Source organism: Antechinus flavipes, chromosome 3 (genome assembly GCF_016432865.1).
Source record: "Antechinus flavipes isolate AdamAnt ecotype Samford, QLD, Australia chromosome 3, AdamAnt_v2, whole genome shotgun sequence".
Classification (NCBI taxonomy): domain Eukaryota; kingdom Metazoa; phylum Chordata; class Mammalia; order Dasyuromorphia; family Dasyuridae; genus Antechinus; species Antechinus flavipes.
The window spans coordinates 260,021,663-260,046,114 of NC_067400.1; the positions used below are offsets into that span (position 1 = coordinate 260,021,663).

General features: G+C 33.9%; 1 long non-coding RNA gene across 2 annotated transcripts in view; it reads right to left on the reverse strand.

The window, feature by feature from the left end:
• LOC127553907 (uncharacterized) overlaps positions 1-10,555 on the reverse strand; it is a 34,609-nt gene extending 24,054 nt beyond the window's left edge. Inside the window, exons 1-2 of one of the 2 annotated variants that reach the window (XR_007951844.1) lie at positions 10,326-10,555; positions 2,105-2,256 (exon numbers count right to left, since the gene is read on the reverse strand). This is a non-coding gene — a long non-coding RNA (uncharacterized LOC127553907). The remainder of the gene's footprint in view (positions 1-2,104; positions 2,257-10,325) is intronic. The other variant, XR_007951845.1, reaches the window with a different exon arrangement.
• Positions 10,556-24,452: the final 13,897 nt, after the last annotated feature.

The following is a 24,452-nucleotide window of genomic DNA, read 5'->3' on the forward strand; positions in this document are numbered from 1 at the left end:
TGTACAAAAACTTTTTTAACTTAATATAATCAAAATTATCTATTTTGTGTTTAATAATGATCTCTAATTCTTCTTTGGTTACAAATTCCTTTCTTCTCCACAGATCTGAGAGGTAAACTATCTTATATTCTTCTAACTTGCTTATAATATCACTCTTTATGTCTAAATCATGAACTCATTTTGACCTTATGTTGGTAAATGGTTAGATGTGAGTCGATGCCTAGTTTCTGTCATACTAGTTTCCAATTTTTCCAGCAGTTTTTGTCAAATAGTGAGTTCTTATCCCAAAAGCTAGAATCTTTGGTTTTGTCAATCACTAGATTGCTGTAGTTATTCACTATTTTGTTCTATGATCCTAAACCTATTCCATTAATCAACTACTCTGTCTCTTAGCCAGTACCAAATGGTTTTGATGACCGCTGCTTTATAATATAGTTTTAGGTCTGGCCAAGTTAGGCCACCTTCATTAATATTTTTTTTCATTAATTCCCTTGAAATTCTTGACACTTTTGTTCTTCCAGATAAACTTTGTTATCATTTTTTCTAGATCTGAAAAATATTTTTTGAGAGTTTCACTAATGTGACACTAAATAAATTAATTAATTTAAGTAATATTTTGTTGTTGTTGTTGTTGTTGTTGTTGTTGTTTTTGTTCTGTTTTTTGTTTGCTTGACCTACCCATGATAACTTGATATTTTTCCCAGTTGATTACATCTGACTTTATTTGTGTGAAAGGTGTTTTGTAGTTGTGTTCATATAGTTCCTGACGTTGCTTTGGTAGATAGACTCCCCAATATTTTACATTATCGACAATTATTTTAAATGGAATTTTTTTGTATTTCTTGCTGCTGGACTTCGTTGTTAACATAAAGAATGCTAATGATTTATGTGGATTTATTTTCTATCCTGCAACTTTGCTAAAGAGGTGAATTGTTTCTAATAGTTTTTTAGTTGATTCTCTAGGGTTTCCTAAGTATAACATCATATCATCTGCAAAAAGTGATAATTTGGTTTCCTCACTAGCTGCTCTAATTCCTTTAATCTCTTTTTCTTCTCTTTTTGCTAATGTTAACATATCTAATAAAATATTGAAAAGTAATAGTGATAGTGGGCAATCTTGTTTTATCCTTGATCTTATTGGAAATGGTTCTAGTTTGTCCCCATTACATATGATCCTTGCTGATGGTTTTAAATAAATGCTACTGATCATTTTAAGAAAAAAGTCCATTTATTTCTATAGTTTCTAGTGTTTTTAATAAGAATGGGTGTTGAATTTTATCAAATGCTATTTTCTGCATCTGCAATCTATCTGTTTCTTCAATTTATATAATCATATGATTTTTGTTAGTTTGGTTACTGATATAGTCAATTATGCTAATAGTTTTCCTATTATCGAACCATTCCTGCATTCCTGGCATAAATCCTACTTGGTCATTTGTGTATTATCCTGGGGATGACTTTCTGTAATCTCTTTGCTAATATTTTACTTAAGATTTTTGTATCAGTATTCATTATGGAGATTGGTCTATAATTTTCTTTCTCTGTTTTCATCCTATTTGGTTTAGTTATCAGCACCATATCTGTGTCATAAAAGGAATTTTTAGGACTTCTTTCCCTATTTTTTTTCAAATGGTTTGCATAGTATTGGATTTAATTTTTTTTTAATGTTTGGTAGAATTTTGGTAGATTTTTTCTTAGGGAGTTGATTAATAGCTTGTTCTGTTTCTTTTTTTTTTTTTCTAAAGTGCAACTATTTAATTTATTTCCTCTTCTGTTTGTAGGTATTCCTCCCTTTCACTTAGATTATCAAATTTATTGACACAAAATTAGGCAAAATAACTCCTAATTTCTTCTTCATTGGTGGAAAGTTCTCCCACTTCATTTTAGAGACTAACAATTTGATTTTCTTCTTTCCTTTTTCTCATTCTTTAAACTTAATAAAGTGATGGAGAAAATATTCCTAATGCAGATTTTTACATTAGTCTCTTCCTTATCTTACTTTAAATAAATTTTCAACTGAAAGACTATGTCTTAAACATAACATGCATTCCTTGCTTACTTCCAATTCAGAGAAAGCAGGGAATATACTGAAATACATGCTTACCTCAGAAGTCAGAAGATCTGGATTCACATTATTTGTATTCATGAAAGTGGTATAGTAGACACAGTTCCGGGGTAGGAAGACTTGACTTCTGATATTTCCTAGCTATGGGACCCTTGATAAATCATTTAACTTGTTTGTCTCAGTTTTCTCATCTGTAAAGTGAGGATCATAACATCACATATTTTCCTGGGTTGTTAGGACAACATAATGAAATATTTGAAACAAGCTTAGCAGAGTGCCTAGCACATGTTAATCAGTTGTGTCCAATTCTTCATGGCCCCATTTAGGATTTTCTTGGCAAAGATACTTATTTACTATTTTGTTCTCCAGCTCATTCCACATATAACTAAACTGAGGGCAATAGGGTTAAGTGATTTGCCCAGGGTCATAAAGCTAATAAATGCTGGGAGGCTGGATTTGGAGATCTCTCTCTTGGCTCTAAACCCATGATCCTGTGATCCAATAACCTCTCTCCAAGTATTCCCTCCCTTTATTCAAATAAGGACTAATTTCCTAGCCAAGGCTTAAATTCAGAAGCCTTTCAATCACTGAGCTCATAGAAGCAGTATGATCCTTTGCTGAAAGGAATTCAGTAATAATGATGCACACAGTATAGCCCTGACCATAGCATCTAAGCTATAAACAGAAGGAAGAATTGCTGAAGTTCCCAAAAAGGAAAAAAAGCAAATTTTTCACTGCAAATTTTGTCCTATTTACCGAGGTACCCTTCGTTGATGGGCTCTTTTCTGCCAACAAATCTCAGTACTGAAGCCAATATTTCACCTGTCTCCTGCAATTGCTGCTTCATGGGGCAGCCACAGAGGAAGAAGACTAACCTGCTTTATCATGGCCTATGTTTGCAAAGGCAGCAGCCAAGAGCCAATTTAGCTTTAGGAAAGCTGAGGGAGAGCATGCAGTTCTGCCCCTATGCATTCAGGAAGTGTCCACAATCACAAGAGGAGAGAGAGTTCCATTTTTCAACTGAGCCTTCAAGGCAGGAGGTTATGGGGAAGGATACTTTTTAATGCATTAGTATGTGGAGAGTCTGAAAGTCGAACAGAAGACATGACCTGTTTCTTTAAACTGCTGGCTCAGTGCCTAGAACGAGAAAGGACCTTAAAAGAGCTGTAGTAACTCAGATGAGGCTGTGTCCAAGGTACATTCCTTCATCACTCAGCAGAAATTTCCCAGTTGTACTCTGCCTTCTCTGCAGCCCATTTGGGTTAAAATGGAATGGCTGAACTTCTGCCCCCAAATTCTTCCCTGTTCTGGATTTCTCTCACCTTTAAGCTATTGATTTTCCTTCCTCATTTCACAGTATGGAAGCTTCTAATGAAACGATTGTGTGCTCAGAACAATTTTACTTTTTGTCACACATAGGATTACTGTGTGGCAAGCTTCTCATTTCAAAAATAGAGAACATGGATCCAGTAAGATAGAAGGGAAAGAGAGACCCGATTTGAGCAGGTGAGAAAGGGTGGGAAACTAAGCTTTGCTTTTATAGCTTCTTTTTCAGGTTCCTAGATATAAATTATCTAGCTTCTTATGGGCAGGATCTTCTTTTTCTCTCTGGGGAGTCCAAGGATGAAGCAGACAATGGGGAATTTTCCTGGATATAAATTCTCTACCTTCTTATGGGCAGCATCTTTTTTTCTCTCTGGGGAGTCCAAGGATGAGGCAGACAATGGGGAATTTTCCTCACTGAATGTAGAAAGTAGAAGACATGATGAGAGCATAGGGGGGAGGAGTGTGGACATGCCCTGATTGCAAATCAGCCCAAATCCAGAATTTTATTAATTCATGCAATTATTCACTACTTCACTCAACAAAAGCACCTATTATATAAGTACCATGCATTTGCTTTCTTTTGAACCCTGAGATCTGCACTAAATGAAGGAAAAGAGCCAACTGCTCATCCAGTAGACAATGTCAGTTACTTTGTGGAAGTGGCACTTTCCAGGCACATTGGAATGATGGGTGGTATATCATGACCAAGTGCATCCTTCATACCCTCCTCCAAATCACTTTCCCCTTCTCTACAGGATATACTGAGAGGAAATAACATTGTGAGATGAAAATGATAACGGGGAAATATTTGAGAATAAAATGGAATAGAAAGAAGCTGTTGGCAGGAAGAAGGGAGAAGAAGGTTCTTCAACATGACATGAGATCTACCAGAATGCAATGATCATAGTCAGTAAAGAGATGATCTCTTTTCAAAACAGAGCAGCCAATGCCAAGTTTGAGAAAATTTCTGCTTCTCAACTCAGGTCCTGAGATTGAGAAATGGAAGGTAACTTAGGTTCCATCATTTCATTTCACAGATTTGGAAGCTTCAATGCCAAGAGCTGCCAAGGGGTACCATGGTACATAGAGTGTGGGTCTGGAGTCAGGAATATTTATCTGTGTGAGATTGTTTGGTTTCAGACATTTATGTGTGGTTCTGAGCAGATCACTTAACTCTGCCTCAGATTTCTCATCTGTAAAAATGAGCTGGAGAAAGAAGTGGCAAACCATTCCAGGATCTTTGCCAAGAAAACACTAAATGGGGTCATGATTAGTCGGATCTGACTGAAAAATGTGCCAGAGAAAAGGAGTAGGAAGTACATATTTACTAAGTGCCTACTATGTATCAGACACTGTACTAAGTTACAAATATTATTTCATTTTATCCTCATAATAACTCTGGGGAATAGGTGCTATTATTATCTCCAGTTAAAAATGTGAAAACTGAGGCAAACAGAGGTTAAATGACTTGATCATGATAATACAATTAGTAAGTGTCTGGGGCTATATTTGAACCCAAGTTTTCCTCATGAATCTAGGCACTTCTAGTACACTTCCTAGTTATGAAATGGCTGCTACTTTAATCTCCAGTTAAAGAGCACAACTTTCTGGGGGTTGAGCTCCCAGGAAAGAGAACACTAAGAAAGTTTTCTCTCTTCTGGGTGTCTTCCATTTTGGTCTCATGCCACAGATAAAGAGACCTCAGGCAACATAAGGAGAGTGTCAACACAAGTATTTATGAGAAGTAATATTAAATCTGGCAAATGTATTCCTTAACAGCATTTTAAAAAATGCATACATAATTAAATAGAATTAATGTTAGGCAGGGGTAGGGCAGTTCTTTACTAGCTCTTTTTTTTCAGAACTCCGACGGGAAGAAGGGGACACAATAAAAATGTGATTGGCACACATGTACACATATACAATCACACACGCACATGCACATAGCCCTCCTACTTTATTCATTTAAAGTTCATCTCTCATGGTTTGTAGATATTTTAGATACTTGCTGCTGCCACAATTGCTCCACTGCCAAGGAATAATGGCCACCTTTCTCTTCTCCCTGAAATGGAAAAGCTGGAGAGCTCTTGCAAAATATCATAAGATCCACATGAATTTTGGACAAAATAAAAAAATAACATAACAAGAGCCAAATGAAACACTTTCTTTTATGACATTCCTCCCTCATCCCTTAAGGACCATCTGTAGATGTCATTTTTAAAATGAGGACTTCCTTCTTTTAGAAAAATGAACTACATTTGTATTTTTAAATGCTATATGCTGACTAAACAAGCATATTTGCTTAGTCACCTAAGTAACAACTCTTAGGACAAAGTGATCCATGTTCCAATTGTCCAGCTGTTAGACATCTACAGATTCAAGAAATAGGATCTGATTCTAAGGATACAATGCTTTAATGGGTGTTTTGAAGGATCCACTACATTAGCCTATTCAGACATTACACATAAAAAATTTCCACATAGAAATTCCATGTAGAAAAAAAATCTCCATGCACAAAGAAATGAACAAATCACTTGCTGAACATTCTGCTACCATGACTACATCTCGCTTTCTATAACTAGGCTTTTTACATCATTGCCTCTCTGCTGGTCTTTTTTGATCATTAGGTCAAAACTCTTCTTTTAGCAGAAGTTTCTAATATTCCCTCTTAAAACTTATGTAATGGTACTATCACAAAATGTCTAGAATAAAAACTTAACCATATAGAATTGTTTTAAAATATAGAAATATAATCAATGTTTCCTCTGCTATACTTTTATACATATTTTCTCTAATTTTACAAGATTTTAGTGTTGTATAAAGTCATATAATATTTTTCATTAAGTATATGTCTACTTTGTGGAGTTGCTTGCCAGTACTAGTATAATAGCTCCTTAATTGATGTCCTTGTCTCAAGTCTTCCCCACTTCCATGCACCAGAGAGTGATTACTGATAGTGGTGTTCTCCTGTTCAGTTAATTTTGTTTGTTCTTTTTTGCCTGCAAAATAAAATACACATTCTTCTGCTTGACTTTAAAGCTCTCTAAAATCTGGATGCAATCCATTTTTCTAAATTGATCACACATTATTTCTAATCACTAACTAACACACTCTCTCATAAGGGCTACTCAGTGTTCACTGTATGCATCTCATCTCCAACCTCTGTGTCTTTTCGTAGACTGTCCTTCATGTTTGGAATAATCTACCTCCTGGAACCCCTAAACACCTTCAGGGAACTCCTAAACACCTTTAGGGCTCAGTGCATATCTTCCTAAGAGAATCATTTACTGATTCTCCCAGTTGTTGCTAATGCTGCCTCTTGAGATTATTCTGTATTTACTTCTCTGTACATATTCCTTCAAATAGAACATAAATTCTTTGAGGATAGGGCTGAGGGTATGTTGTTTGGTTTTTTGGGGGGAAGGGAGTAGTGAAGTCAAAGTGTTTTTATCCCAACAATTTAGCACAGTTTCTGGCACTTGGAAAATGCTTAATAAATGCTTGTTGAATCTAATAAAATTAAATTTTGGGAGTTGAATATGACCTTAAAAAAGACCTATTCTAACTCACCCACAGTATAGAGAAAGAAAATGATAACCAGAGAGACTAAGATATTTTTCTGTAGTCACACACCTAGTTAAGCAGAGATATGACTAAAGTTTAGGTCTTCTGTTCTAAGTTTATGCTGCCTTTTCTATTGGTGTTAAGGAATGTGAATTACCTAGATATGGAGGAGAAACAAGCCTCCCCGCTAAATCTCTCCTAATAAGCTTTCTCTTTTCAAAGCTTTTCAGCATGAGGTCTATGATTAGGAAAAAAGATTTGTGATGTCATTGGTGTGGGAGCTATACTAGCCAATTCCTAGTATAATTCACTCTGTCTTAATGAATAGTCTTATTAGTCTGGGGCTTAAATTCATCATCCTTTGGTAACAAACTTCTCTGTGTTTGGCTAGGGCAGATGAACACATTGTCTTAGGGTTATACTAAAGCCTTTCCACTTTGATAAGACCTGAAACCATTTTTGATCTACTGACTCTGCCTCTGAGAAACCAAGCTCAAAACTCATGTATGTGTATGCACACACATGTGCATGTACACATGCACACATGAGTGTGTATGCATACTCACACATGTGCATGTGCATAAATAAAAAAGAGACAATGTAAAAGATGTCACAGTCAAACACACAATCATCTTTCTTTCCAAAATGCATGTTAATATGTCACTAATGAATGTATATGGAAAAGTCCCAAGAAACAGCTATTAAATTTTTTCTAAGGATATATCTTAGAAAATATAAAACAAAATAGTATCCTTTATTGGCACAATTACAGTGGAGAAAACCTTTTCATTCTCAACCTTTAGGCAGTATTTTTTTTTCTGCTTATATTTTTCTAATACAGCTATGTCCATTCTCTCCATTAAAATCGTATTTCAATGTTTCATTGAAATATTGAATTGAACTGAGATTCTCAAAGACAAGGTCAGTACATAATAAGCCATGACAAGTCCTACTAAGCTGTAAAAACTTTGACTAGGATTTAGTAACATACTGTGGGTCTAGTCTCCAAGGACCAGCTGTGTTAAGTATAGAATGGCTTATCAAAAGTTTGGTTACTAGCTACTTAGGTATATAGACAGATAGACATACCGTGTGAGAAATACTGAAGTTAGGTTTCCACAGAATGTTGTAAGTTTCAAAGTAATGTAAGATACCACTTGTAAGTAACATTTACCAATGGTTTTCAAAATGTGATAAATCAAGGAAAGTTAAGTTTCCACAGATCAATTAAGTTTCAATCACAGGCAAGCAGAAAGCCAAATAGAACACTGAAGTGCTTTTAATGTCCCAAGCATTGTGTTTAATACTGAAGACAAAAATGTAATGAACCAATCTCCATCTTCAAGAAGAAGCTTACTTTTGAAGAGGAAATGACAACAAATATAGACAGGAAAACTGGAAGCATGATGGAAGAATACAAGGTGACAAGCAAGGAGAAAAAGAAATCTGGAGCATGAGCCTAAGGGTAGGTAAAATGAAGCACGGCTCCTTTCCTGCCTAACATGATGAACCTAGGGAGCAAGTTACCAATCAAGAGAATAGGGACTTTTCCAATATGAACATGGCAAAGCAGCTGTGAGGAAGAGGTAAAATTCAAGATATAAGGCCATGTGTAAAAGAAATAAACAATAGCTAGTCCTACTTGAAATGGTGGTCACTGAAGGAAGTTACCAATCAATAAATTAGAGCCTCAGGGCAGAAGGATATTTTCAGATAGTGAAGCAGATCAAAGGGAATGAAAAGCAAAGATAAATGGCCTAAGAGTATCAGATATCAGATTACCAAGTAGTAATCATCACAATAATCTGGTTCAGGTTGTGAGCAAGTGTGGTAGAACAATGGAATAGATTAGGTACACAATATATAGTTGTAAAATGTATTCAAGGTTTGGAGGCAAGAATTCAATATTAGATATAGGGTTTATATAAACAGAATCAATACGGCCAAATTTAGAAGGAAAGCGGAAGCTGGGGAAAAATCTTTTAGCAACTTTGTCTGATAAAGGTCTCAGCTTTCAACTATATAGGGAAATGATCCAAACTTATAATACTAAGAGCCATTCTTCAATTGATAACTGATTAAAACATATGAACAGACAGTTTTCAGAAGAAAAAATCAAAGCTATCAATAGTCAAAATTTTTAAAGATGCTCTAAATCCTTGTTGATTAGAAAATGCAAATTAAAACAGCTCTGTGGCATCACATCACTTCTCAGATTGGTTAACATGACAGCAAAAGAAAATGACAAATGCTGAAGGGGGAGGGAGAAAATAGATATGCTAACACAAGTTGGTATAATTATGAACTGGTCCAACCATTCTGAAGAACAATTTCAAACTATGCCAAAAGGGTTATAAAACTATGCATATCACTTGACTTACTTATACCACTACTAGGTCTAGGTCCCACAATGATCAAAGAAAAGGGGAAAAGAACCTGTAAGTACAAAAAAAAAAAAAAAAAAAAGATTTAGACCAACTCTTTGTGTATACACCAAAAAATTGGACATTGAAGAGATGCCCATAAATTGGGGAATGCTGAGCAACTTGTGGTATATGATTGTGATGGAATACTATGATGTTATAAGAAATGATAAGCAGGATGATTTCAGAAAAACCTGGGATGCAAAGTGAAATAAGCAAAACCAAGAAAACTTTATACACCTAGTAACAGCAATGTTGTATTGATGATCAACTGTGAAAGATTTAACTACTTTAATCAATACAATGATCTAAGATAGTTCCAAAAAACTCATAAAGAAAAATGCTATCCATATCCAGAGAGAGAACTGATGAATTCTGAGTGCATAGGGAAACATATTTTTTCTTCCTTTATTTTTCTTGTGTTTTTTTTTTTGTTTTTGCCATATGGCAAATATGGAAATAAGTTTTGCATGACTTCACATGAATAATTGATATCCTATTGCTTGTCTTCTCAATAGGGAAGGACCCGAAGGAAGAAAAGAATTGGAAGCACCATTTTTTTTTAAAAAAATAATGTTAAAATAAGTAAAACATAATTTTTTTTAAATAGCAAGACTGCAGGCACAGAGAAAGAGAAGTCCAAAGAAGAGACCATGTTTAAGTGAAGTATAATATGTCTGGGAGTCCTCCCTAAAATAGTAGTGTCATGAAGAAAGTCATCTAGGAGGAGAGCAAGTAATGAATTAGAGGAAAATTCATGAAACTGTCTACTAAAGGGGGGTGGTGCTGCTTAATGGTAGGACCAAGACTGCAAAGATCCCATTTTTCAAGGGCTACACATGACCTTAATTTAAGTTACTAGTAAATGGACTATGATAAATAGTGATAGTCCTAAAGAAATGAAAGTAATCTTTCAGTTAGGTAATAGACATTTTAAAAGAACTTACCTGTGAAGTTCATAATGACTCAAAATGGGGCCATTCAAGTAGAACAGATAAATGCCAGTTGTTTCAATAAAGTTCTCTTTAACAATGTTCTTAGCTAATATGAGCATTTCTGTGTGGTGCTGGGTTGTCAAAGTGAGACATGCTTCAGTAAAATTCTTCCTGATTTCTTCTCTATCCTAACACCAAATAGTTATGTGACTGTAGGCAAGAAACCTTAAAGGCAGCTAGTGGTGAAGTGAATAAAGCAATGAATGTGAAGTCAGCAAATCCTGCCTCATCACTGGCTGTGTGACATTGGACAGCTATTTAACCTCTTGAAACCCCAAGTTCCTCATCTGAAAGTGATAGAATTTGACCTCTTGAAACTCTTAAGTTCCTCATCTGCAAATGATAGAATTGGACTTGATACGTATATGTGTAAAAGAAAACTATAAATACATATACACATATGTGTAGGTATAAGTTCATATTTATGTATATATATGTCTAACATTTTAGGTAAACATTGATAGATATATAATATACATAATTATATAATATGCATTTTCTTCTTAAGTAGGCCTTTTATTCATGTGGACTTTTGATCACAGTTCCACCTCCTGGAGAGGTCTTTGGAAACCCCACCTTATTGTATCCAATCAGAAAGTCAAGTAATGATGTCAAATCTCCTGAGGTTAAATTTCCTCTATAAATCTGCCTATGACCTATGCCATCTTTGCTAAAATCCCTTTTTAACCCTCCATAGGATATTCTGCCTCATGGTGTCTTCCTTCTCACTCACTCCCCTCACGCCTCATGGCATCCAAATCCTTGTTATAGCCAGCTAAGTCTTTTAGGATGCTAAATCCCTTTTAGCATTAGCCCACCAGACCATGGTGTAATTGCCTTCTGTTGCTAACCCATTTTAGGGTTAATTGGCTAAACTCTATGGATTTTACCTACTATTCAATGGCATATTCCCTTTCTCCTAGTTAATTGTGAGTTCCACTAGGGGAACTTAGCTTTTCCCTTGTTAATTGTTAATTATTAAACCCCTTTCCTTGCTAACTTCTGTATGTTTATTCAAATAATAAATAGAACTTCTTTGTACCTGTGATTGGTCTTGTCATCGTTGTTCCACAACACAAATTGAATATTTTCACATAATATTTATTGTTCTCCTGAAACTATTTTATATTTAATATTCTTGTTGCTTATTTTACCTCTTCAATACTATATTTGTACATGTATATTTCTGTATACACATATATAATATGTGTGTATATAATACATAGTTCTGACTCCAGATCAAATCCTCTATCTACTGTGGCAACTGGCTATCTCAACTTTAAATGACTTGCCTAAAGTCAAAGTCATTAACAAACCTGGGACCAAAAAAAGGTAGCTATGTCTCTTTAATTTCTGACCAATATGTAGCTTAGTAATTCACAATATTAGTTGCTGTTGTCTGTTTCTGTATTGTTGTTGGGTAGCTTGGTGGCACAATGGTTAGAATTCTGAGGAGGAACTAAGCTCCAATCCAATCTCATATGCTAGCTGTGTGACCCTGGTCAATTCACTTACCCCGGTTTGCCTTAGTTTCCTAATTTTAAAAATGAGCTGGAGAAGGGAAATGACAAACTACTTTAGCATCTGCCAAGAAAACCACAAATAGGATCATGAAGAGTTGAACATAAATGAAAAGCTATTGTCTCCTGATAGCGTCAATCTAAACAGCACTATTTTATGGGACTCATTCTACAGAAGGCATGTTGAAAAATGGGGCTTTAGATAATGTGTTTTCCAGAGACATTTTCTTATTTATCAGATAAATTATTTTCATTGAACAAAAACACATGAAAACAAGAACCAAACTGGGAGGGGCCTTTTGAGAACCAAGTCCTACAGCAGTAAATAGGCTTTTGTTTGCTTCATAGTATCAATACTCTAAAGTAGTATGTAAATTAACTGAGACAAAGTAAAATAATTACATTTATTGATTTAGTTAATTAGCATTTGTCAGGTATAGTGCTAAGTGCTAGAGATACAAAGAAAAGCATAATCAAAGACAAAAAATAATCAGTCCTTGCTTTCAATGTTCTCAAGGTTTAACAAGTGAGAAAACATGTAAATAACTTTGTCCAAACAAGATATAGACAGAACAGAGTGGATATAATCAATGGAGATAAAGTACTAAGATTAAGGACTAGTGATAAGGGCTTCTTGCAGAAGGTGGGACTTCCACTAAGACTATAAAAATTCCAATGAAGCCAGTAAGCAAAAATAAGGAGGGAGAGGATTCCAGGCATAGGTGACAGTGGAAATGTCTAAAATTAGGAAACTGGTGTGTTGTGTGAGCAACTCAATCATTGAGTATAGAGAGGAAAGTGATGGTTAAGAAGACTTACAAGTTTAAAAAAAAAAAGCCAGGTTATGAAGGGATTTAAAAACAAATGGAAATTTTTATATTTGATCCCAGAAATAACTGGGAATACTATAGTTTGTTGAATTTGGGGAGAGGGATAATGATGATAAGATTAGAATTGTGATTCAGGAAGACCAATTTTTCTTATATAATACACATTCCACCTTTTTATATTTGTAATAACTTTTCACTGTGCAATATGCCCCCTTTTGCTGTAATCTCTTGTTTGACATTAGTGCAAAAGGTTTGCCATATGTGCTTTAATTCTTCATCGTGGAACTATATATTTGTTCTTTTGGTTACTAAATGTACCAAATTTGCCAAATGGTTATTATTCTAGGGCAGGTAAGAGGTAAAGTGGATAGAATGCCAGGTTTGAGGTTGGAAAGATATCTGCCCGGGTACAAATCTGGCCCTAGACAATTACTAGTGTTACCCTGAGTAAGAAACTTACCCTGTTTACCTCAGTGACTTAATGTGTAAAATAAATGGGAGGAGAAATGGCAAACCATTTTAATATCTGCCAAGAAAATTGCAAATGGAGTAACAAAGACTTGAACATGACTGAAAATGACTGAACAACATAAGAGACTAGAGCCTTATTAAGAACTTCACTGACTCACTGATGAATACAGGATTTTATTTTTATGTTCTTGAAAGAGCAGGTGTCTAAGCTAGTAGGCACAAGAGCACAGTCTTTTATTCTCTGTCCTGAAATACAAGTTCCTTCTCTGTTTCCCCCTCTGACTGAGTAATACAGAGATTACAGCCTAAACAACTTGCCTGATTCCCCCAAAGAACCTAAGTCTTCACTTTGATTATATCTCCCATTTGTGTTCATCTTATTTGGTCACAGTTGAATTTGGGGAGAGGACTGACTGACTTGTGGTCGTCCTTCTATAATTTTTGCTTCCTTTGTTGCAGGTTAGCCTAACCTCTAAGTTTCATTTCTTAGGTTTTAGTTTCATTTTTCCGATTTTTTAAAATGTAATTCTGTGGAAACTAAAACCTCATCTAACTCTCACATACAACAACAACAACATTTTTCTAAGTATAGCCTTGATTATAGCTTACAAGTTTTCATTGGCTTTTCATTTGGGTGAATTCTCAGGTCTCTGAAGCATAACTCTACTTCTTGACTTAATTTCCTGATAATGTGGTTTGGTTCAACATTATGCTGAAGTATTCCATCTTCATTTGGGAATTTCTGTAATTCTGGAACAATTCTGTTTCTCAGTATACCAATGGGTTTATCAGAATTCAAAAGTTGGATGTAACCCCAAATGAAAAAGTGAGTTTCACAAATCAAAATTATGTTTTTCCCATTTTCAATAGTCTTGTCCTTGTATGATTTTAAAAAAAATAATTCATAATAATTGCTTGCACCATTAAAGAAATAAAATAAAACTGCTCTTCATTGTTCTTCCAACTGTAAGGAGTCTTTGCCATGCTATAAATGAAACAATAACTAGTTTACCTGCCAGGTTCTTTTGCAGTAAGAGTTTGCCAGTTCTTGTAGTTGATTTTTAAAAATTTATTTTCAATGCACTTACCTTTGTGTTTAAATGCAATTGATCCTGTTGTATTTGTGTCCTTGAATGATCCTTAAAATTATTCCACACCAATGGCTGCCATAATATCTGTAATAGTTACTAAATTGAACTCTTTGGGAGCTACAAGTTTTGCATACTTCCTTGGAGTTATATCCCTTCTTCAAAATGATGGTTAAAAAACACAGTAAGAAAGATCAATAAAATATATTTATAGAATGAAACTGATCAATTAACACATAGAAAGCAGATAGAGAAATCAATTCAATCAGGTTTCATCTGGTCAAGGTCACAGCTTTGAGTCAGCCTAGGGATAATAGAAGCATCCATAAATGACGGGTATTCTAAAATGAAAAATTTATCGTCTCAAGTAATTATCTCCTAAAATCTTCTAAATCACCTAGAGAGTACTTGATTTTCTGAGTCTGAAATTAAGACTGCAACTCTCTCCTCACCAAAAGGATTTAGAAGATGAGTGTCATGATGTAGTTACTATATCCTTTGTTATCTCTGTGTTTTAAAAATGATAGTGTATATTTGCATTACCTTCATCTCGTCTTCACATATATTTACTAGAATCCTAAAAAATGTACCATGCTAAGTGTTCTGATTCCATGTCCCATTCATTCAGAATGTTAGTATTTTGCTTGCCATCATCCTCATTTATATCATATCAGCATTTCCAAAAGATGGGGGAGAAGAGAAATGAGTAGAGAAGACAGCAGTCATTGAAAGAATAATGATGATGACATCTCGTAATCATAACAAATAAAAAACATTTTACAAAGAACCATATTATGGTTATTGATCATAAACTAGTTTATGATCAGAAATTAAGAGATGGTGTCTATGCTTGTATTTAAGGTTGTGACCTTATACTTTGGTTTCATATTGTCTTTTGTGAGGGAATTCACAGAGAAATAATCCTGGAACAAGTTTCTGTTATGTTATTTTTCTTTTATATTTCATGTACTATAAATCTTTGCATAATTGGATAAAATAGCTTCTTTTGGAGGGTTGTGTTGTGAAATAAAATGAACTGTCCCAGACCCAATGAAAGCATTCTTAGGACTAGATTTAAACAAGAGTTTTGTGTTGTTTTATTTTACTAGAGTACAACCCCTGCTCAATCTATAGATTCTTGAAGGTGCAGATAAGAGTGCACAGATGGCTAAATCAAGTTGAAGGTAACTGAGAAACCTTAGAGATTTTGGTGAGTTGGGAGGGGAATCCATTTTACAGATATGAAGATTTCCTCTAGTAGAATGCACAGTTCCAACATCCATGAAGGTGACTGAACTAGGTGCTATGGAATTCTTAGACACTGAAGATGCCAGTGCCATACACTGAATTATGCATGAGCCATAGCCAATCATCCTGACTTTTGTCTTCTCATTGGCCTTCAATGAATCTGGAAGAAAGAGTGAGGCTGAAGACCTTGTACAATTCTGCTTCACTGAAATCCAATTCACATGCAAGTTATCACCCATGTGAATAGGACATCACTGGTTCTCTTCAAAAATGAGGGACACAACAAAAATCTCTTCAGTGAGATCTCTATCTTATAAAAGCTTTTTTGCTCATGTGGATTGTAGATGATGGATATTGAGAATAGGACCCTTTAAGGAAAATTTCCCTAATTTTTCATCATTGATATTATAGCTAAATAGTTTGGGGCAATAGTTCAGTCTGTGATGATGTTCCAGTTCCACTCAGTTTATTAATTCATGGGGCAAATAAAATTTAGAAAGAAAAAATCTGGGGTAAATTATAATCAATTTTATAAATCTCAATTAGTAAGAGATTAACAAAAAAAAAAAAAGGTTCTTATCTTCCCCTTCAATCAAAAAGACTGCATGGTTACTTCTTTAGGTTTTTATGCCTTTGGACAAGGAAGGATGCATTAAAAAACAATTAAATCTAATTGGTTATCTTTGATGGGAAATGGGCCATTTTAAAATCAAGGACTGGGAATATTACCTTTGGAAAGGGAAAGTATCTCTATTCCAGACCACCCATAGCTTTAGGTTATCAATTTAAAGAATGTATACCCTTTGGAAGCCTGAGCAGAACACAATAACTTCTATCTTTATAAGGTTTTGAATAAGAAAGTGAATCAAATCTCATCTTTAGCAAAGCCTTTAAGAACTGCATTTATATTTAGGACTTAGCAAGAAGGGGGAGGTAGTTCTGACTCTCTAAAACATTAGTTATTAATAATCATTTCTCTCATTTATGTTATATTACATTATCATTATATTAGTTAATAAACAAGGGTTAGTAGTAGACTTCTGGATATTTTGATGCCTATATTTTTAGCATGGGAGGTTTGCCATCTTGCAAATCATGAAAAAAAGACAGCTTAAATGTATGAATCTAGGTCCTGTCTTGCTAGGTGTATGCTAAATTCCCAAAGCTTGCAATGATACCTTTCACACCTTCTACCTTATCTTTGCACTTTCTAAAGTGGTCATTAAGCCAAAGCTTCTTAAGGATAATCCTCTTATAATTTCTAAGTTTATTGATTTGGTCCTGTACTGTCATCATAAAAACCTTACTTTCCACAAATAAATCTTCATGATACATGTATTCTTTGGTACTTCGTTGTGTATCTATTATTGGCTGAGTACACATGGATATTGCTCACAGAGGGACCTGAGCAATCAATCTTATCAATTTTGTGTGCTCCATCTGGATAAAAATGCTTTTAGTTATATTTGACAAATCCAATGCCATGTACTTCATATTAGTCTTTTATATTGCTTGGGAAGAGTTATACCTACTTATTACAAAATTATTTTAAAGGTTTTTGAACTATTTATGATATTCTTTAAGACTGAATATCAATCATCTTTATAATATTTTGAGGCAAAAAAGTATTGTTAATCTTAATATAGTTAATCAGTTACCTTAGGATAGATGGACCCTGTGTTTTTTTTCTTTTTTTCTTTTAATTTATTTTAAACACACATTGTTTTATGAATCATGTTGGGAAAGAAAAATCAGAGCAAAAGGGAAAAACCAGAAAAAAAAAACAGCAAAAAGAAGTGAACATAGCATGTACTGATTTATATTCAGTCTCCTTAGTTCTTTTTCTGGATGCAGAGTGCATTTTATGTCCAAAGTCTATTGGGATTGCTTTGAATCACTGAAGCACTGAGAAGAACCAAGTCTTTCATAGTTGATCATCATACATTCTTGCTATTATTGTGTACAATCCATTCCTGCTTCTGCTTGTTTCCTTTAGTATTAGTTCATCTCTCTTGGCCTTACTAACATCAGCTTGTTCATCATTTTTAAATACAATAATAATATTCCATTATATTCATATACATATTTACCCATTCCCCAACTGATGGACATTTACTCATTTTTGAATTCTTTGCTACCACAAAAAGAGCTGCTACAAACATTTTTCCATGTGTGTGTGTCCTTTTCCCTTCTTTATCATTTCTTTGGAATACAGCAGTGCCACTATTGAGTCTGTATCCCAAAGAAATCATATTGCATTTGTTTCTGTCTCTATTCAGTTTTCTCCAGAGGTCTATCATATCTAGGTTTTCTAGGATTCTATTAACTATCCTAGTTTCTTTCTTATTTATTTTGTGGTTAGATTTGTCTGATTCTGAGGAAAAGGTTGAGGTCCCCCACTAACACAGTTTTGCTGTCTATTTCTTCTTATAACTGGCTTAAAATTCTCTCTAAGAATTTGGCTGCTCTATCACTTGCTATATATACATTTAGTATCATTACTATTTCATTGTTTCAGGTATCCTTTATCCAGATGTACTTTCCTTCCTTATCTCTTTAAATAAGATCTGTTTTCACTTTCGTTTTATCTGAAATTAAAATTGCTACCCCAGGGGGCACCTAGGTAGTGCAGTGGATAAAACACCAGCCCTGAATTCAGGAAGACCTGAGTTCAAATCTTAACACTAACTAGCTGTGTGACCCTGGGCAAGTCACCTAACCCCAATTGCCTCAGGGGAAAAAAAAAGAAAAGAAAAGAAAAGAAAAAAAGAAAATTAATAAAATTGCTACTCCTGCTTTTGTTGTTAACTTCCAGCTGAAGCATAATAAATTCTTTTCCAGCCTTTTACCTTTATTTTGCATATGTCTCTGTGTCAAATGTGTTTCTTGTAAACAGTATATTGTAGGATTCTGTTTTTAAATCCACTCTGCTGTTTGCTTCTCTTTTATGGGAGAGTTCATTCCATTCACATTCACAGTTGATTACCATATCTGTATTTACCTCCATACTCTTTTCTTCTCTGTATGTATTTTTTTTCTCTCTTTCCAGCCTACTCTTTGTCCTCTATGTTTTTCACCCACTCCACCCACTATCTTATCTTTTATCAATTCTTCCCCCCTTCTCTTACTTTTCTCCTACTGTTTCTGCCCTTCTTCTATCCTGTCTCTCTTTTCTTTTCTTTTCTTTGCCTACTTCTTTATAGTTTTAGATTAATTTCTATATGTAACCAAATGATAAAGTTCTTTCCTCTTAAAGGCAAAACTGATGACATCAAGCTTCAAACAATGTTCATCCCCTTTCCTTCTTTCCCTGGATTGTAATAGGTCTTTTGCACTTCATGTGAACTCATTTTTCCATTATACCTTCCCTTTCCTCTTTTCTAGCAGACTTTTTTCCCACTCTTTAATATCATTTTCTTGGATGTCATCAAAAGAGAGTCCATTCACAACCACACCCTCAGTCTATGTGATGCCCTCTTCTGTCTACCCCATTGATAGTGTTCTCAAGAAATACAGATATCATTTTTCCAAATAGGGAGGCAAGCAGTTTAACCTTTAAATAATAGATAGATAGATAGATAGATAGATAGATAGATAGATAAAATTAATTAATTAGTATATTAAATAGTAAATTTTATATATATTATATATAACTATATAGTAAAATAATTAGTATATTAAATAGTAAATAAATTATATATATATATATATTCCCTTGTTTATCTTTCTATGCTTTTCTTGAGTCCTGTGTTTGTAGATTAAATTTTATGTCTTGTTCCATTTTTTTCAATAGAAATGATTGAAAGCCTCTTACTTCATTAAAGCTCCATCGTCTCCCCTGAAAGATGATGTTGAGTCTCGCTAGATAGTTAATTCTTAATTGTAACCCTAGGTCCTCTGCCTTCCAAAACAGGATATTCTAGGCCCTCCAATTCTTTATTGCAGAAGCTGTCAGGTCATAGGTAATCCTGACTGTTGCTCCTTGATATTTGAATGATTTTTGTCTGGCAGTTTGCAGTATTTTTTGCTTGAGATGAGAATTTTGGAGTTTTGCAAGTGTTACTTTGCGTTTTCCTTGTGTGATTTCTTCTTGAAAGTGATTGATGGATTTGTTCCTTCTCTGTTTCTAGAATATTGGAAAATTTTTCCTTAATGATCTCTTGTAGAATGCTATCCAGGCTGTCTTTTTGGTTATGGCCTTCAGGAAGGACAATAATTATTAAACTGTCTCTTCTGGATCTATTTTCCAGATTGGCTATTTTTCTAATGAAGTATTTCACATTTTCTTCCATTTTTTCATTCTTTTTAGTTTATTTGACTGATTCTTGCTGTCTCACAAAGTTATTAGCTTTTATTTGCCTTGTACTAATTTTTAATGTGTGTTTTTCTTCAGTTAGCTTTCATATATCTTTTTTTTTTCCATTTGCTTAATTCTACTGTTTAAGGGATTGATTTTTTTCAGACAATTTTTTTCTTTCCTGTTTCAAGCTGTTGACTCTCTCATATATTCCTCATTTCCTTTCTCATTTTTTCTTCTACATCTCATTTGTCTTTTAAAGTCTTTTAGGAGCACTTCCAAGAAGCCTCTTTGGACTTGAGACCAATACATACCACTCTTTGAGATTTCTTCTATGGACATTCTGTCCTTGTCTAAGTTTGTGTTTTGATCTGCCCTGTCTTCACAGCTTTTTATGATAAAAGAATCAGGAAAACCGGAGTTCAAATCCAGTCTCATACACTTACTAGTTGTATGGCCTTGAACAAGTCACTTAACCCTAATTAGCCTCAGTTTCTTCAACTGTAAAATTGAAGAAATAATCTAAATCACAGCATGTTGTGAGAATGAAATGAGATAATAATTAGAATGTGCTTAGCACAGTGTTTGGTTCATAATAGGTATTAGATAATTAATCATTCACTTCCCTTCTCTCAAATCTTTTTTAAAACAGTTATAGTATTGTATTTTTCCAAATACATGCAAAGATAATTTTCAACATTTACCTTTGCAAAACGTTGTGTTCCAATTTTTTCTTTCTCTCTCTTCCCTTCCCCCATCCCAAGACAGCAAGTAATCCGATATAGGTTAAACATGTTGAGTTCTTTTAAACATATTTCCACATTTGTCATGCTGCACAAGAAAAATCAGATCAAAACCTCCCAAATATGTAATGATTCATTTTCCAGTTTCAAAAGAGTATATTAACATTGGAATTGAATTTATATAATCCATCAAAAAAAATCAATACATTGGTCATGTATGAGAATGTATATATAATGGCAACTGAATGTTTTGCTGCTCATGACTCACTTAATCTACCATCTCTATTATTACCATCTTTTCCCTTAATGCCTTTCCATCCTTTTCCCTGTTGAATAATATATATTTTTGTATCCAGCTGAATGTATGCATATTTGTATCTTGTTTAGCCAATTTAGGTGAGAATGAGCTTCAAATGTTGCTGCTTTCCTACCAGTGTCTTCTCCTTGTTTTATATCTTGTGTACCCCATTTATGTGACAATTTCTTCCATCCCTCTCTATCTTGCTCTACCAGCACATTCTTATATCCCATATTTCTTTTCTTATTGTAGGATGATCTAAACATTAATAAAATCATATCTAGTCTCTATCTAATTAGATTTCCTAAATGAACCCTAGTAATTTTAAAGGATTTTTGTGTGGTTTTTTTAAAAGTGAGGATTAATTTTTAAAATAAATACTTTTGACAGTCTAATAAAGCCTGTTTATTGCTGCACATAACATGTTTTTATTTTTTCCCTCAAAAATATTTTATTTTTCAAATACATGTAAAGATTCATATTCATTTCTAAGACCTTAAATTTCAATTTTTCCCTCCCTCCCTTCCCAAGACAGCAAGCAATCTGATATGTTATCCATGTATTATCCTTTAAAAACTTATGTGTCATGATGTGCAAGAAAATGATGATAAGATTTTGAAGGACTACATGTATCCTCTCCCCAGAGTATTCATTTGGGCCATAATTCAGTAGGTAACTGGTTGATTTTTTCCATTTCTATTTTGTCTTCTGGTCCTAAGATATATATATGATTTCTTGAACTGTAATGACTAACCTTTCTTTATTCTTGGCTTTCAGGTAGTACAATGTTTCTTAAATTATCTCTCCTCAACTTGTTTTCCAGGTCAGTTGTTTTTCCTATTAATGTTTCACATTTTATTTTTTTCAGGTTTTTTACTTTGTTTTATTATTTCTTGATGCTTCATGGATTCAATCAGTTCCATCTAGCTAATTCTAAATTTTCAAGTAGCTGGTTTCTTCAGTAAGATCGTGAATCTCTTTTTCCAAGTTGTTAACTTTCTTCATATCTTTCTGCTTTTTCTATTTATTCCTCTTCCTTTCATTTGGTTTTAAAAATCATTTTAGCTATTTAAAAAAATCTATTGCCTAAATTTTTTAGTATCCACTTTCCATTTATTTTTGAGGCTTTGCTTATGAATGCTTTTAAGTCATTCTTTTTTCCTGTTTCTGACTTGAGCTTTCTTGCCCTGACCCCTACCCCTTCCCCATTAGTTCTTAATGGTGGTATTGTTTTATTTTTTCTCTCATTCTTCCAACCAACTTATTGACTTTTGTACTTTATGTTAGTGCTAAGCTCTGTAAAATTCAAGGCAGGAGTTGAAGAGAGGATATCAGGCCTAAGCTTGTTTACTCAGACTTCTTGGTCTGACTTCTTCCAGATTCTAACCTAGTTTGGATTTGTCCTTGGTTAGGAGTTTCAACAGATTGCTGCTAGAATCAATCACTGTTACCAAGCTAAGAAGTTTTACATGTTTGTGGTGACTGAATTGGCTTGTTATGCTCTGTGATTGCTGTTCTGGTTATTCTACTACTTTCTACTGGTTTGGATGTTAGTCTAAAGGTTAGAACTCAGTTACTGCTTCTGGTTAGAAAATATATAGCTATGTCTCAGAATATGTTTCTTGATAATATGACTTACTTAGATGGAGCCATACCCACAAGTGCTTCTCTCTATCCTGGATCTGGGACCTAGCACTGAGTAGTACATAACAGTTGCCATGTGGTATCCATTCCTGCATGCAGTGGTAAATCAGTGAACTTCTGAGATCTCTTTCTGCTTTAGTGCTTACTAGCTCAGTGCCTATCTTAGCTTTGTTTCAGTCCTTGGGTGCTAGAATGCTTCACACCATTGCTCAGATCCCACCCCCAGTCCTCAGTGTCTGTAGATCTCTGTCTTTATCTTTCTCTCTCTCTGTCTGTCTCTCTCTTTCTTTGTTTCTCTCTGTATCTAATCTTTTTTTTAAGTTTCCAAAAGAAGAGTTTCAATAAGTTTTGAGCCTATTTAATAAAATTATTAAAATGCAAGAACTTATGGAAAATAGACATTTGTTAGCTTAATTTCACCAAAATCTTTGACATAAATTGTGAATGATATTGAAAAATGAAAATCTTGATTTAATAATTTCAGTCAAAGCTGAATGTTCCCATTTGTAACTACATACCTTTTGAGGTACCTTTTTTTTAGCTGTGACAGTCATTATTTCAGTTGTTTTTTTTAAATAAAAACTTTAGAATAAGAATTTCAAGTTTCTATTGCAAAATATTAAATTATGATTTTCAAAAATAATGAAACATTAAACCATTCTGCTTTCTCTAAAATATTATTATAATTTTAGTAAGAGCAAAACATTTTGCCCTATTAAAAATATTTTAAAATATCATATCATCTTTATCTCACCCACCTTAAATCTATTTTATGTTATATGATGCTGAAAACTATTAGTAAAATAACACATATATAAATAAGCAAATATACATCTATTGAGAGGTTGCCCAAAAATTATTTACTGATAGGAATTTGTGATTTAAAAAAAGTTGGAAACCACTGATGTAAGCTAATTTATGCTTTCATTTTACATATCAGAAAATTGAGGCTCAAGAAAGATTTTCAGTCTTATTCAAGGTCACATAGTTAATGAATAGCAAAACCTCTGTTAAGTTATCCTTCAGAAATACACTTATTTCCTTTTGCTGGAAAGGTAAAAAGCTGTTAAGTATAGAGTATTAGATACAATGTCAGACACTGTCATTTTGTCATTTGGTTTTTAACTGTTTTTATTTACAATCAGAGAAGGTTTAGTTGGAGAGATTAATAGGTATATAAAAAAATAACTTTTATAAAATAAATGACATCACTAAAATTTAATGGGAATTAAAGTCTTCTGATATCTAACAATGGGGAGATAAACTGGGTTTCCTGAAATCCATTTAAACAAAGAACAAATCTCTAGTTCTCTGATTCCAAACAGGTGCTAGACTACTGTGTAATGGTAACTTTATTACATGATTCAATCTTGTTAGCTAGATTTATACTTCTGATTATAAAGGTCAGGAACTGTGGAAATATTTCTCTATGTGCAAAGTGACCAGAAAAGTATCAAGTACATAGAGACATTTTTAAGGACTGTATGACAATGATACTCTCAAGATTTTTAAAAAAATATTAACAGTCATTTAAAAAAAGTTTTCATTGAGGACCCACTTATCAGCAATCCTTAATTAGTCAAAGAATGTTTACCTTAAAGTGGTTGGTTAGTTGGTTATTGTCCTTTGTTCCTGAAGAGTACCAAAATGACATCATTATGTTAGAGTTAAATTAATGTGTCCAACTATGGCTGATTAAACCAATACAAGCTCAGAATGCTCTGCCACAGGTCAGACACAAATTGTTCCTAAGAACATTTAGGGTGGCTACTCTAACTGAGAATCTTGCATCTCTTCTAATTCAGTTCGGTTTTGCTCATACAGCACAGCACCTTTTCTGATGGGAGTGTGATAAGCTGGGTGGTCCTGTGCCAATGTCTCCCATATCATACAATCAATTCTAAAGTACTTAAGAGAGACCTTTTTGGCAAGCAAACATT